The sequence below is a fragment of the Procambarus clarkii genome, unplaced genomic scaffold (genome assembly GCF_040958095.1).
Source record: "Procambarus clarkii isolate CNS0578487 unplaced genomic scaffold, FALCON_Pclarkii_2.0 HiC_scaffold_652, whole genome shotgun sequence".
In the NCBI taxonomy this organism is placed as follows: domain Eukaryota; kingdom Metazoa; phylum Arthropoda; class Malacostraca; order Decapoda; family Cambaridae; genus Procambarus; species Procambarus clarkii.
In genome coordinates this window covers 62,932-75,000 of record NW_027189685.1, presented here as the reverse complement: position 1 = coordinate 75,000, position 12,069 = coordinate 62,932, and the positions used below count along the sequence as shown (strand labels likewise).

The following is a 12,069-nucleotide window of genomic DNA, read 5'->3' as shown; positions in this document are numbered from 1 at the left end:
CAGAAGTTTGTTGAGTTCTTCGTCGTTGCGGATGGCCAACTGCAAGTGACGTGGGATGATACGGGTCTTCTTGTTGTCACGTGCGGCGTTACCGGCGAGCTCCAGAACTTCGGCAGCGAGGTATTCCATGACGGCTGCCAGGTAGACAGGAGCGCCAGCACCGACGCGTTCGGCGTAGTTGCCTTTACGCAGCAGACGGTGAATTCTGCCCACGGGGAACTGAAGTCCGGCCCTGCTGGAGCGAGACTTTGACTTGCCCTTCACTTTGCCTCCCTTGCCGCGTCCTGACATTGCTGCTGCTGTTGTGGGTTTGTGGTGTTTTATGCCGGCCCGCAGATCGAGCTTCGTGTTATATACCCCGCTCAGGATCAAGGGAGTCCGCCACTGACCAATCAGCGCGCTCCGCCACGCGACCCGCTCTGAGCTGAGTCGCGAGCGGGATATAAAAGGAAAGCTCGACTCGCGCAAAAGTTCATTATTGTATCGCAACGCCAGCCAGCACGAGCATCATCATGCCACCCAAGGCATCTGGAAAGGCTGCCAAGAAGGCCGGAAAGGCCCAGAAGGCCATTGCCAAGGGCGATAAGAAAAAGAAGCGCAGGAGGAAGGAGAGCTACAGCATCTACATCTACAAAGTGCTGAAGCAGGTCCACCCCGACACTGGTATCTCTTCCAAAGCCATGTCGATCATGAACTCGTTCGTGAACGACATCTTCGAGCGCATCGCCGCCGAGGCTTCTCGCCTGGCCCACTACAACAAGCGTTCCACCATTACCAGTCGGGAGATCCAGACGGCTGTAAGGCTCCTGTTGCCCGGAGAACTGGCCAAGCACGCCGTCTCTGAGGGCACTAAGGCCGTCACCAAGTACACCTCCTCCAAGTAAACGGCTTACTTACTGCCCTGTGGTGGTGGCTTGGCCTCAAACCAACAAACTCGGCTCCATTGGAGCCACACTTTAATTTCTAAAGAGATTGTGAGTGTTAGACACCAATACTATTATAACAAAAACCTCTGTCACTGAAAGCAAATAGCTATAAAATGAGAATATTTATGAAACTGTCTGTGTGTGTTTCTCTCTCTCAGTCTCTGTCTGTCTGTCTGTCTGTCTGTCTCTGTCTCTGTCTCTGTCTCTGCATGTCTCTCTCTCTCTCTCTCTCTCTCTCTCTCTCTCTCTCTCTCTCTCTCTCTCTCTCTCTCTCTCTCTCTCTCTCTCTCTCTCTCTCTCTCTCTCTCTCTCTCTCAACACACATATAAACACTCGGTATCTTTTTTCTAGAGATTAGAGATTCATTGTTATGTTCCACATTAGGATTACTATGCAGGCCACCCTCTTAAGGTTTGAAAATGTCAAGAAAACGGTTAATTTAAAATGTCATCTCCTAACTTAACAGATTAAGCCAGAGGACCAAAAACAGAATAAAACAGGACAGGACAGTATGTCACTTATACAAGCTGCTTTTATTTCTAGTACAGTATGACAATTTTTTTTTTTTTTTGGAGGGGGGGGGGGGGGGAAGGATCCTTGGCAGTGCATAAGAATGAAAAGCGACGGCGTTTTGTTTGTAAGAGGACAGGTTGTACTACAAATGACTTGATTTATTGATATCACGTGTACAGTGTATGTATGACACCTAAATTATTGTATTTATTTATTTATTATATGTATAGATGAAGGTTAATTCATATGACTGATGCTAGGAATGTCTGAAATCTCCTTAGAAGGATATTTTGGCCCTGAGAAGGGCCGAGTTTGGTGTATACTAGGGTGGTCGTTTTAGCTTATGCACGCTCTCCACGGATACGGCGAGCAAGCTGAATGTCCTTTGGCATGATGGTGACACGCTTGGCGTGGATGGCACAGAGGTTAGTGTCCTCGAAGAGACCGACCAGGTAAGCCTCGGATGCCTCCTGTAAAGCCATGACGGCAGACGACTGGAAGCGAAGATCGGTCTTGAAGTCCTGGGCAATCTCGCGCACCAGACGCTGGAAGGGAAGTTTCCTGATGAGCAACTCTGTGCTCTTCTGGTAACGACGGATCTCACGCAGGGCGACCGTTCCGGGCCTGTAACGGTGAGGCTTCTTCACGCCCCCTGTGGCAGGAGCAGACTTGCGTGCTGCCTTGGTGGCCAGCTGCTTACGAGGAGCCTTGCCTCCCGTGGACTTGCGAGCAGTCTGCTTGGTGCGAGCCATGGTGAACAACTGTGGTTTGTGATGGCCGGCGCCGAAAAATTTTTGCTTATATACGCCGTCTCGAGGCGCTTGCTCGAGCGCCATTGGCTGCTCGACTCGCCTACGTCACCCCGTTGCCCCTCCCCTCCTTCCTCTGGCTGCAGCCAACAGGCAGCTCACCTCAAACACTATTATCGCTGATTTTGCTCTATTTTTTGGATTTGTGCAAAAGTCATTTCACAGAGACGTGAAACAGACGAGTAGGCAACTGCAGTTTTGAAAGCGTTGTGAGAAAGCCGTGTTTCTGCTCGAGTACAAGCATAAAGTAAGGACAGGCAGGAGTTAGGAGTTGCCATGCTACAAGTACGTCCGCTTGACGGGATATAGTCTGGGGAAATCGTGCCGAAATTTTATTATTCACACAACTTCAACACCATGACTGGACGCGGCAAGGGAGGCAAGGGACTCGGAAAGGGTGGCGCCAAGCGTCATCGTAAGGTGCTACGTGACAACATCCAGGGCATCACCAAGCCCGCTATTCGTCGCTTAGCTCGTCGTGGCGGCGTGAAGCGTATTTCGGGTCTCATCTACGAAGAGACCCGTGGCGTCCTGAAGGTGTTCCTCGAGAACGTCATCCGTGATGCTGTAACCTACACGGAACACGCCAAGAGGAAGACCGTCACTGCCATGGACGTGGTGTACGCTCTGAAGCGCCAGGGTCGTACCCTCTACGGATTCGGCGGATAAGAGCTTGGCTAATCCATCGATTCCACCCACCACCACCTCAAAACGGGACCTAATTAGGTCCCTATACTTTTTTACTGAAGGGCTTAATAGACGATAACATAAATTGTTTTGATATCAGCTAGCACATTGGGTCTTATGAAATCTATTTTTTATCCTCGCATGCTTAAAGGGACTCTGATTGGGGAGGGAGGGGTGGGGGGGGGAAGGTTTGTTCCGTTATATACTAGCAGAGCAGGATCATTGGTGGTGGGGGGGGGGGGGGGTGAGGGAGAGAGAGAGAGAGAGAGAGAGAGAGAGAGAGAGAGATCTTTCCCAACTCTTCCTTTTTACATGAGTGAGCTACCCGTTTTATTCATTTTATCCTTCTCAGAGCTGTTTTGATAGTATCCAAATGATGGTAAATGAAAAGGGAGGACACGAATATCTACCCAGAATTCAGGACTGGCAATCGATATGCATGTTTGAGTGCGAATCTTTTTCTCTCTCAACTTAGGTATACGTTTATGTCGTACCTAAAAGCGAGAACCACACTATTGGGACAAGTATGCAAGGCCCAATTTTCCTAACAAGAACAGTTAATTTTGTTATTTTCGAACATTTCTTTCCAAATTGGTTTATCCAATTAACAGTATTATATTAAGATCATGAATTGCTGGGTTAGGTTAGGTTAGGTTAGGTTAGCTTAGCTTAGGTTAGGTTAGGTTAGCTTAGCTTGGGTTAGCATAGGTTAGGTTAGGTTTGATTACATTTCTATGTTAGATTTAACTCAAATTCAAAACAATTGCAGTCATTCGGCTTGTTAGTCAACTTGCCTCTAATAGGGGCAATTTGTCTAACAAGACTATTTAGTTTTGTGTGCATATATATATATATATATATATATATATATATATATATATATATATATATATATATATATATATATATATATATATATATATATATATATATATATATATATATTATAGCTTCAAGACTCCGAACCAATATAGAAGCATCAAGAGGAAGTGCTTGTGTTATGGGCCAATAGGCCTTCTGCAGTTACTTCCATTCTTATGTTTTTATTCCCATTGGTTCGTGTTTTATCTTGTGTAAATGTCAATCACCTCACCCAAAACTTTGGTACCATATCACCTCACCCATGTATGTGTGTATATATATATATATATATATATATATATATATATATATATATATATATATATATATATATATATATATATATATATATATATATATATATATATAATATACAGAGTAAATCTACCCCAAAAGTAATGATTTATTTGTCTACAAAACTAAACTCTTTTTGGAATCATATGAGGCCCCTCCACTGAGGGGGGAGGCCTGGATGTTTATTGTCATGTGTATTCATGCTGCTTGCATGTCGTCGTTTATTTTGCCTTTGTTGTTTTCTTGACAGCTTTCTTTGCCTTGGGTGGTTTGGGAGATTTTGAAGCTCTCTTTATTTTGGGCTTTTTGTTCCCAACAACAAGCTGCTGCTGCTGCTGCTTCTTTTTCAAGGCTGTAGGTGGTTTGTTGCTTGTGGCGGCTTTCTTGGGAGTTACCACGGCCTTCTTTGCTGCTGTAGATGGTTTCTTGGTTGTGGTGGCTTTCTTGGGAGTTAGAACGGCCCTCTTCTCTGCTACGGCCAGCTTGAATGATCCACTAGCTCCACTTCCCTTGGTCTGAACAAGAATGCCGTCAGCCACTGCTTTCTTGAGAAATCTTCGGATGTAAATGGCGATCTTGGCAGCCTCGACTTTGTTGTTGGCAACAACGTACTTCTTGATTGCTTGTAGAGACGAGCCCTTACGGTCTTTGAGTGCTGCGACCGCGGCTAGAACCATTTGACTAGTTTTCGGGTGAGCAACCTGGACGCGAGGTTTCCTGGTGGTGGCCACCACAGCAGCAGCAGCAGCAGCCGCAGCCTTCTTGGTAGGCTTTGCTTCTACCATGATGATGATGAGATAACCAAGGTGATGAGAGACGCTCAGACAGTCACGGGGGAATGATGCTGCCGCCGCTTGAGCCGAACCTATTTATGTGCCGGCACGGTACAGAAGCTGCAACCTGGCAACTCGTCCACCAATCACGACGGTTGGTTTTACGGCTCCGAAACCTGGATCCCATATCTTCTCTAAAATAGAAGCATTTGTTCATGTTCTTTGTAAAAGTATCATAAAGCAGGACAGATGAGACAAATATCATAAAAACTGAAGAGCAGATGAGCACACACATGTATGTATTACAAAAGAAAATCCACAAATTCATTAGAAATTGGCAGGGTAGGCTGAGGAAGTAGGTAGATGTAAAATGTCTGTAAATGGCGAAAGAACATAAACCCAAGACTGAATAAACGATGTTAAATATCCATGCCAAGGAGACAAAAATATGTTAGGATACAATTACCATTAAGACACCACAAGAAGGTCCGTATCCTGCCGTGATGACTAAAAAGAGTTGGTTATTAGCCACAATGTGTAGGCAGTCTCATGCCAACGGCCATACCACGTTGAGAACACCGCTTCTCGTCCGATCAGCGAAGTTAAGCAACGTTGGGTTTGGTTAGTACTTGGATGGGTGACCGCCTGGGAACACCAAATGCTGTTGGCAATAATGTTTTTTGTTTTGTTTTGTTTTGTTTCGTTTGTTTTTGTTTGAATGGCTGGCTGGCTGGCTCCACGGGAAATTCACGGAGTTGTGTGGAATAAGGCCTGGTAAAATGAATTAATATGTATGTCATGTTTAAAACAAACTCGCTTAATATAGTGTGTGAGGCTTTATACAAAAACAAACAACCAAAACAAAACATGTTGTATATATATATATATATATATATATATATATATATATATATATATATATATATATATATATATATATATATATATATATAGCTTAATCCGGGTTTGAACTCGCAACTCCAAGAATACGCATCACTTATATACACTTTACCACTGGACCACTGCAGGACACTTGATGCTGAGGTATCAATTTAATGACGTAAATGCCATTTCCACAAATAAATGATAATTTAAAAGTATTTGTATGTACAAATCTTTTCTGTTTAAAAGGCTACAATATCAGTTACTGATATAATTTGTGTTAATGTTTCTATACCCACAGGAAGGCATGTTTTTGCTTATATGTAAGGGGTACGGAGAAGGAATCCACAGACCATCATTCCCCTTCCCCCCCCCCCCCCCTCCCACCTACTACCACCACCACCACCACCACCACCACCACCACCACCACCACCACCACCACTACTCACCACCAATCACCACCACCACCAATCACCACCAATCACCACCACCACACCTAACCGAAAACCCCCTAACACATCAACCCTCCCCCCAATCATCAGGCGAAATAATAACCCTCAAATGCCTGCCTGCCTGCCTGCCTGCCTGCCAGCCAGCCAATACTAACGGTCTTCTCAGAAAGAAAATCTCTTTGTATCTGTATTACTTGATGAAATGTATGATTCTAATAATGAAAATAAATTGTTATGTCGGTTGTATGAGCATAATGACCAATATGCACATGATATGAATGAATTAAATAGTGTAGTTTTAAGTAATTAGGTTGTAGACACATTAAGCGGATATGATATTTGACGCGTCCAGAACTGGTGATTTTTGGTTTAGTTTTAAATGCACCACCACCACCACCATTGCTTCCCCAGAGCCTAATTAAGGACCGGTAAAAGGAGTCAATATGTATGTCATCTATAAAACCAAAGAATGAATAAAAACACACACACACACACCTACATAATAGTACTAGGAAGATTGAATGGCATAAAAAAAAAAAAAAGTACTCCCATTGGGTCGTTTGAACTCGCGACTTCCAAAACACCAGCCACACACCTTACCACCCAGCCACCATAGAGTTGGTATAATTGTGCAACTTTAGTTATAAAACTAAAGTTCTTATTGTCTCAAATCTTATTGTCTGTTCTATGAAAAGGCATGATGTAAATTATGTATTTTTTGAATGATTGAATTGTAGGCACATTAAGCGGATTCGATATTTGATATATCCAGAAAAGGTGATTTCTGTTCAGTTTTAAAATGCATCACCGTTAACGCTAAAGGACTGGTAAAACGACTCGATGTTTGTCATTTTTAAAATAAACACTAAAACTAGGCCCTTAACATATATAATGTTTGAATATAAATTGAATGCATATAAATACAAAGTGGGAGTGGCTGGCTGGCTGGCTGCCTGCCTGCCTGCCTGGCTGGCTGGCTGGCTGGCTGGCTGGCTGGCTGGCTGGCTGGCTGGCTGGCTGGCTGGCTGGCTGGCTGACTGGCTGGCTGCCTGCCTGCCTGCCTGCCTGCCTGCCTGCCTGCCTGCCTGCCTGCCTGCCTGCCTGCCTGGCTGGCTGGCTGGCTGGCTGGCTGGCTGGCTGGCTGCCCGCCCGCCCGCCCGCCCGCCCGCCCGCCTGCTTGCCTTGCCTTGCCTTGCCTTGCCTTGCCTTGCCTGTCCTGTCCTGTTATTGCCTTGCCTTGCCTTGCCTTGCCTTGCCTTGCCTTGCCTTGCCTTGCCTTGCCTTGCCCTGCCCTGCCTTGGCTGCAGCTGGCTGGCTGGCCGTAAATCAACTCTTAACAACACCACACCACACCACACCATCACTCATCACCCATCACCCACCACCGGCCCCAGTCTCCCAGCCTCTCTTATATACCCGAGCAGGCCCTTTAAATTATTTGAATTGTTGCACTTCGGCCAATGGCACGATCGCTGCTGCTCAAACATATTCTGGTTCACAAGTATTATAATATATTATATTATATTATATTATATATATATATATATATATATATATATATATATATATATATATATATATATATATATATATATATATATATATATATATATATATATTTATTCATGAAACACATTAAAACCTTGATCATTTATTCATTCATTACGTCTAGTGAAGAATTGCTTTTGTTCATTTGTATGATTAAAAATTGATAGAATATGAATTCCTCGCTTAAAGTAAAATATAAAATATATATTGGATTTATATGATTGGTTAATATTCCAAGTGATGCTGAATATCCCCTATAATTTTGTTTTGTTTGTTTGTTTGTTATGTACACATTCCAAATGAAATCAATATAAATGTTATTATTAATGTTTGAAAGTTGATTGTCTACTTGAATCTCTCTATTAAAGTGTGTGTGGCTCCGGATGGAGCCTGGTTATGGTATTTGTCGTGGTGGGTGGCAGAAGTGCTTACTTCTTCTCTGTCTTCTTTGGCAAAAGAACTGCCTGAATGTTTGGAAGAACACCTCCCTGTGCAATGGTTACGCCAGACAGAAGTTTGTTGAGTTCTTCGTCGTTGCGGATGGCCAACTGCAAGTGACGTGGGATGATACGGGTCTTCTTGTTGTCACGTGCGGCGTTACCGGCGAGCTCCAGAACTTCGGCAGCGAGGTATTCCATGACGGCTGCCAGGTAGACAGGAGCGCCAGCACCGACGCGTTCGGCGTAGTTGCCTTTACGCAGCAGACGGTGAATTCTGCCCACGGGGAACTGAAGTCCGGCCCTGCTGGAGCGAGACTTTGACTTGCCCTTCACTTTGCCTCCCTTGCCGCGTCCTGACATTGCTGCTGCTGTTGTGGGTTTGTGGTGTTTTATGCCGGCCCGCAGATCGAGCTTCGTGTTATATACCCCGCTCAGGATCAAGGGAGTCCGCCACTGACCAATCAGCGCGCTCCGCCACGCGACCCGCTCTGAGCTGAGTCGCGAGCGGGATATAAAAGGAAAGCTCGACTCGCGCAAAAGTTCATTATTGTATCGCAACGCCAGCCAGCACGAGCATCATCATGCCACCCAAGGCATCTGGAAAGGCTGCCAAGAAGGCCGGAAAGGCCCAGAAGGCCATTGCCAAGGGCGATAAGAAAAAGAAGCGCAGGAGGAAGGAGAGCTACAGCATCTACATCTACAAAGTGCTGAAGCAGGTCCACCCCGACACTGGTATCTCTTCCAAAGCCATGTCGATCATGAACTCGTTCGTGAACGACATCTTCGAGCGCATCGCCGCCGAGGCTTCTCGCCTGGCCCACTACAACAAGCGTTCCACCATTACCAGTCGGGAGATCCAGACGGCTGTAAGGCTCCTGTTGCCCGGAGAACTGGCCAAGCACGCCGTCTCTGAGGGCACTAAGGCCGTCACCAAGTACACCTCCTCCAAGTAAACGGCTTACTTACTGCCCTGTGGTGGTGGCTTGGCCTCAAACCAACAAACTCGGCTCCATTGGAGCCACACTTTAATTTCTAAAGAGATTGTGAGTGTTAGACACCAATACTATTATAACAAAAACCTCTGTCACTGAAAGCAAATAGCTATAAAATGAGAATATTTATGAAACTGTCTGTGTGTGTTTCTCTCTCTCAGTCTCTGTCTGTCTGTCTGTCTGTCTGTCTCTGTCTCTGTCTCTGTCTCTGCATGTCTCTCTCTCTCTCTCTCTCTCTCTCTCTCTCTCTCTCTCTCTCTCTCTCTCTCTCTCTCTCTCTCTCTCTCTCTCTCTCTCTCTCTCTCTCTCTCTCTCTCTCTCAACACACATATAAACACTCGGTATCTTTTTTCTAGAGATTAGAGATTCATTGTTATGTTCCACATTAGGATTACTATGCAGGCCACCCTCTTAAGGTTTGAAAATGTCAAGAAAACGGTTAATTTAAAATGTCATCTCCTAACTTAACAGATTAAGCCAGAGGACCAAAAACAGAATAAAACAGGACAGGACAGTATGTCACTTATACAAGCTGCTTTTATTTCTAGTACAGTATGACAATTTTTTTTTTTTTTTGGAGGGGGGGGGGGGGGGGAAGGATCCTTGGCAGTGCATAAGAATGAAAAGCGACGGCGTTTTGTTTGTAAGAGGACAGGTTGTACTACAAATGACTTGATTTATTGATATCACGTGTACAGTGTATGTATGACACCTAAATTATTGTATTTATTTATTTATTATATGTATAGATGAAGGTTAATTCATATGACTGATGCTAGGAATGTCTGAAATCTCCTTAGAAGGATATTTTGGCCCTGAGAAGGGCCGAGTTTGGTGTATACTAGGGTGGTCGTTTTAGCTTATGCACGCTCTCCACGGATACGGCGAGCAAGCTGAATGTCCTTTGGCATGATGGTGACACGCTTGGCGTGGATGGCACAGAGGTTAGTGTCCTCGAAGAGACCGACCAGGTAAGCCTCGGATGCCTCCTGTAAAGCCATGACGGCAGACGACTGGAAGCGAAGATCGGTCTTGAAGTCCTGGGCAATCTCGCGCACCAGACGCTGGAAGGGAAGTTTCCTGATGAGCAACTCTGTGCTCTTCTGGTAACGACGGATCTCACGCAGGGCGACCGTTCCGGGCCTGTAACGGTGAGGCTTCTTCACGCCCCCTGTGGCAGGAGCAGACTTGCGTGCTGCCTTGGTGGCCAGCTGCTTACGAGGAGCCTTGCCTCCCGTGGACTTGCGAGCAGTCTGCTTGGTGCGAGCCATGGTGAACAACTGTGGTTTGTGATGGCCGGCGCCGAAAAATTTTTGCTTATATACGCCGTCTCGAGGCGCTTGCTCGAGCGCCATTGGCTGCTCGACTCGCCTACGTCACCCCGTTGCCCCTCCCCTCCTTCCTCTGGCTGCAGCCAACAGGCAGCTCACCTCAAACACTATTATCGCTGATTTTGCTCTATTTTTTGGATTTGTGCAAAAGTCATTTCACAGAGACGTGAAACAGACGAGTAGGCAACTGCAGTTTTGAAAGCGTTGTGAGAAAGCCGTGTTTCTGCTCGAGTACAAGCATAAAGTAAGGACAGGCAGGAGTTAGGAGTTGCCATGCTACAAGTACGTCCGCTTGACGGGATATAGTCTGGGGAAATCGTGCCGAAATTTTTTTTTTCATCTTTTCATTGGCAACGGAAGCACTAGCACGTCGCGCTCGCAGTGAGATCTAGGCGATACGCTGTTTGAGCGCCCCCGCACCTGCAACCACCTGCCTCTGCATTATTGCAGTTACATGGGACCACCGTTTTGAGGCATCTGACATCACAACCACCACAGTGATCCAACAGCATCGATTTAACAACAGCCAGAGATGCAGAGCGCTAGTAGCACCTGTTGCTAACTTGCAAGGTCAGGGCCGCTTGGTCGGCCCAGACGAGCATACTCTCGTGGTAACCCTACCTGGGGCCACATCCTTATCACAGCCATCTTCCATCCAAGGCAACACCCAGGCAAACTGGCACACACCTCTTTTTCAGGCAACGACGGCTCTTCCTCTCGGCGTGTTCACGGTTTATGTTACAGCTCTATCAGTGATATAACGTGCAAAGATACATTACCCTAGTGGGCCAACCCGTACTGCCACCCTGAATAAAACCAGGGACAGCTGGATGGCCTAACTTACGTAATGTGTATTGCCGTGCATAGCACTCTTTCTCTCCTCTGCTAAACATTTCTTCCTCTTCAGGCCGGGACCTACCCCCTGTGCGGTGAAAGTGCAGTGGGGTATTCGTCCTTTCCTCCCAGGTGGGGTCACAGCACGTGCTTGCGCCCTGTGTCTCCCTGCCTGGCTTGTTTGCTATGCCGATCCACTGCTAGAACCTCGTGATAGTGCGAGTCAACTAGCAGTGGGGGTTGCCCTTGAGTAACACCTTCAGGACTCACGAATACTTTGTATTTGTGCCGAACCGGGTTCAATTAGCCTGCTAGGAACCCGGAATTACGCCTCTGACAACCGAGCTCCAACCCACAGCTCACGAGCACACTGACCCCCCCACTGAGCTAATGGAATCGCAGTGATTGGCACAAGACACGGGACTGTCAGTAGACAGTGAGTCACAATGGCTCACTGTCTACGGATGACCTACACTGGGAATACACCCATAGACACAGTTGACTGCATCACTACCTTTTACAATGCCACTGGCACACCAGCCACTAACCATATAAAACATGCCAACACAAACACCATCAAATTTCTCATTGCCTCTGAAGACGACCTTTTTGCCTGTTTCAAGGAACCTACTTTCAGAAAACTCACACAAGCTTCACTTACTCCTGTTCTCACTATTGAACAAAAAACTAAATGCTCTGTACTTGTAAGAAATGTCGACAGCTCTGT

At 46.0% G+C, this 12,069-nt stretch overlaps 1 non-coding gene across 1 annotated transcript; it reads left to right on the top strand.

Moving 5' to 3' along the window:
* Positions 1-5,414: 5,414 nt before the first annotated feature.
* LOC138361716 (5S ribosomal RNA) lies at positions 5,415-5,533 on the top strand. The gene has a single exon (XR_011227131.1). It is a non-coding gene; the product is annotated as a 5S ribosomal RNA (ribosomal RNA).
* Positions 5,534-12,069: the final 6,536 nt, after the last annotated feature.